The following is a 4,264-nucleotide window of genomic DNA, read 5'->3' on the forward strand; positions in this document are numbered from 1 at the left end:
TAGGAGCGGGGTTGGGCATGAGGGCAGGACTAAGAAAGAGTGAGTGAAGGAAAAAGTGCGCAGGAAGCAGAAAAGTGGAGAGGTGCCTTGAGGTTTGGAGACTTATCCATTAATTCCCACAACAGACTTGGGAGGACTGGCTGGGTCCTGAAAAATTAGGTAAAACAGAGTAGGTTGCCCTAATACTAATTTTTAAAAAACATACTGGCCTACCTGCCACCATCAGGGTTACCCTTGGCTTGGATGAAGAGATGGTAATTGCTAGGGCGTCCATCCCAGGGCACCATCAGTCTTCAGTGGTAAGGCCGATGAGATCCAAGTAGGGGGGGTTTGGACAACTTAAGAAGGGATGGGGGTGGTCCTTGTGGTAGTAAGAGGGCTGCTTATAGTCCAACTTCCAGTGGGCTCCTCTGCAGACGGGGCATGGCCTGGTGGGCTTACGTGGATTTGGGCATTGTCTGGACCAGTGGCCTTCATTGCTGCACTTGAAACAGGCGTCAGGTGGAGGTGGATTGTTAGGAGGCTTCCGTGTGAAGCTGTAGCCCCGTGGGCCTGCAGGGCCCCTGATGGCAGAGGCAAGCATTTGAAACTCTACCTGCTTTTTGCCTTTTACTTTTCTCATCACAATTGTTAAAGACTTTGAAGACTAAATTAAGAAGGTCTTGTTGTGGGGTTTGAGGGCTATCATCAAGCTTCTGAAGCTTGCACTGAATATTGGGGGTGGACTGAGAGATGAACCAAAGGTTCAAAGTAGTGGTTTCTGCTGAGGATTTGAAGGGAGAAAGGGAGTTAAGTTAACAGGCAGTGGAGGATAGATAGAGGCATAAGGTGGCGGGATGGGCTTACAGTCTTCAGGAGAGGGCGGTGAGGAAGGAGAATGGGAACAGGCAATACTAGAATTGCCCTGAGGAGGGGACGGTGTAGGAAAAGAAGTGTAACTGGGAAGATGGTGACTAAGAAGATAGCAGCTAGAAAAATGGTGACTGGGAAGGTGGCGGCTGAGAAGTTGGTGTCTGGGAATATGGCGGCTGAGAAGACAATGAGGAGGCTTGGGGGGTTAAAGAAGACTTTGAGAGGAAGAGGTAGGGGCTGGGAGGGGTGGACAGCAGCCAACTGAATCAAATGAGGAAAAAGAGGTAGGGTGGGGAGGAGAAAGGCAATCAGGGTGGTGAGAATGGAGGAGATGGATTTGAACAGGTGAGCAAGAACTGCAGAGGTTGTGATCTGAGTGCAAAAAGGCCTAGACATAAGGAATTTCTCGTCATTTCTTCAGTCTTTGGCAGTAATTGCTTAAATCAATTAAAATTGTAAAGTCGAATGTTCCATTTGCGGGCCATTTGAACCCATTATCCAATTCGTATTGTGGCCAGACTGAATTGCAAAAAAAGACAAGGTGCTTAGGGTGGATATCTTCCCTGAGGCCTAAGGTTTGCAGGTTTTTTACGAGGCAGCCTAGAGGGCTGTTTTTTGGAATGGAGGACTGGGAATTTCCCATAACGGAGGGTAGGCTTGGAAGAACAGGGGGAAAGGATGGCTGGAGGGAGACGGTAAAAGAAGCGATCATCACTGCTGCCTTTTCATTCCTGAATGTGATCAAATGGCCTAAAGGCATCCCCCTAAGACCAGATGATTCAGTGAGTGCCTGGCACATGCCAGAGCCTTCTTGGACCAACACTGGATTTTCAGACTGGAAGAACCAAGAGAGGCCATGCGGATTTTTCCCTGTTAACCGGGCTCCTGGGGAAACTTACCAGTAGGCGAGATCAGTGACCACTGTGAATGTACAGAGAGGTGACTGGAGGCTGAGGAGCTTCCTTTGTCCGGCTGCTGTGGCCTGCTCTTCGGGGTGGAGGGGTAAGTCCACGGGGGACACACACCTGAGCCCCTCCCAGGTTTTGGCACCAGATGTAAGGTTCTTGTATTGGTTCGAACCCCGAGAGCACAGCAACAGACAACACGAGGCGGTGTGGAGCAACATGCTGTTTTAATGAGTGCCTGGTGGGCCAAGGCCTAAAATGGTGTCAGCCCTGAGTGAGGACAGGACAAAGGTTTTATAGTCTCCTGTAAAAGGGAAGTGTCCTCGTCTGAGGTAACTGCTACATTGTACCCAGATGGCCTTTTTCTTGATCTTCAGGGATACATATCTTCCAGCTGGCTCTCTTCCTGCTTCTATCTTGCTGCCGCATGTTGCTAATGCAAGTGGCCTTGTGCCTTGGGACTGGGCCTGAGAAGGGAAGAGTTATTCATCTCCTTAAGCTTTCAGGCCCCGGGGAGAGCCTTACAGCAAGGACTGGAGGGAAGTTTCATGGGCTTATGCTGGAGGGGGCTCCATGCAGAACGAGGTCATGCTGCTGGGGCTTCCTGCAGAGCGAAGTAGTTGTGCCAAAAGGTTGTTTGCGATTAGCCATCTGTATTAGTCAGGGTTCTCTAGAGGGACAGAACTAATAGGATAGATGTGTATATGAAAGGGAGTTTATGAAGGAGAAGTGAGTCATACGATCACAAGGTAAAGTCCCATGATAGGCTATCTGCAAGTTGAGGAGCAAGGAATCCAGTGGTGGATCAGTCCGAGTCCCAAAACCTCAGAAGTAGGGAAGCCAACAGTGCAGCCTTCAGTCTGTGGCCAAAGGCCTGAGAGCCCCTGACAAACCACTGGTTAAGTCCAAGGGTCCAAAAGCTGAAGAACTTGGAGTCTGATGTTTGATGGCAGGAAGCATCCAGCACAAGAGAAAGATAAAGACCAGAAGACGAAGCAAATCTGCTCTTCCATAGTCATCTGCCTGCTTTATTCTAGTCACATGGGCAGCTGTTTAGATGGTGCCCACCTAGACTGAGGGTGGGTCTGCCTCTCCCAGTCCACTGACTCAAATGTTAGTCTCCTTTGGCAACACCCTCACAGACACACCCAGTACTTTGCATCTCTCAATCCAATCAAGTTGACGCTCAATAGTAACCATCATGCTATCTCTCAGGACAATTGTTCTCCTTCACCTGGAACTTTTTCCTCATTGTTGCTTACTTACCTTATCAGGACTCCACAATAAGGTTGGTTAGAGATTTGGGAGCAAGACCACTCAGTTCAAATCCCAGCTTTCTCACTTATTAAGTTGGCTGGCTCTTCATTAAGTAGTTGAACCCCTAACTCCACGCTTCAGTTTTCTCACCTGTAAAATGGTTATTAAAAATGCTTGCCCCTTAAGGACTGTCAAGAGAATTATGTTATTACATGTGGAAGTGTGATAATGATGTAGGAGTCAAAAAGAAATTATTTAGGCAGATAGGGTAAGGAAGTCCTTAGTAAGGTTCTCCCTTCAATGAAAAGCAGCCCCAAATCATTTCTTTTCTAACAAAAAGCAACCTAAAAAACCAAGCCACAAGCATAGAGAAGCAAGCTAGAAGCTTGCATGGATGAATGCTGGCAGCTGTGCCAATAGGAGAAGGCTACTTGGGGGCTAGGCAAGTTCAGCATGGCAGCTCCATCTTCCCTTTTCCTTGTCAACCACGTGTGCAGTAAGGAGCAGACAACATGGCGCTAGCCAGGTAGAAAACCTATTTGCATAATAAAAAGATTAGGGTGGGATGGCCAGCTTCTTCACACACTATGTAAACATCACACCTGCTCCAACCAATCTTTAGGCCCTATGTAAATCAGACACCGCCTCCTCAAGCCAGTCTATAAACCCCAAATCTCTCCCCACTTCCTCCCACCCTTCGCACTCCATTGTGGACCATGGACCATGGACTGCGGACTGTGGACCAGAAGTCCCACTTGGATGCCCTCTCTCTCTGCAAGAGAGAGAGCTATTCTCCTTTCTCTTTCTTTTGCCTATTAAATCTCTGCTCCTAAACCCATTGCTTGTGTGTCCATGTCTTTGATTTCCTTGGCTTGAGACAACAAACCTTGGGTATTTCCCCAGACAAATGACATCACCTCAATAATATATGAAAAGTATTTGGGATATATGTTTATGTGCCATGTAAATGTTTGCAATTATTAGTTTCCTTCAGTAGGCATTTTCACTTAGTCACTATGAGCATTTTACATTTTTCCTATTTCTTGTGAAACAATAAGCATGGCCTTATTATGTGAAAGGCTAACTCACCTGACCTTGGCAGGCAATGGCAATGAAAGTTATCACCAAAGTGTTTTTCTCTAATCCAGTGGTTCTCCACCTTGGTCTTACCCTGGAACTCAGGGAACTTTACCTAGTACTGATGCCTGGGACCCAACCCCAGAGATGCTTATTGAATTGGTTTGGGGGAA

At 47.5% G+C, this 4,264-nt stretch overlaps 1 pseudogene; it reads right to left on the bottom strand.

Annotated features, from left to right (window-relative positions):
* Positions 1-228: 228 nt before the first annotated feature.
* LOC123570000 (transcription factor NF-E4-like) lies at positions 229-1,978 on the bottom strand (annotated as a pseudogene).
* Between the last annotated feature and the right edge of the window lie 2,286 nt (positions 1,979-4,264).

This window comes from Macaca fascicularis, chromosome 18 (assembly GCF_037993035.2).
Source record: "Macaca fascicularis isolate 582-1 chromosome 18, T2T-MFA8v1.1".
NCBI lineage: Eukaryota > Metazoa > Chordata > Mammalia > Primates > Cercopithecidae > Macaca > Macaca fascicularis.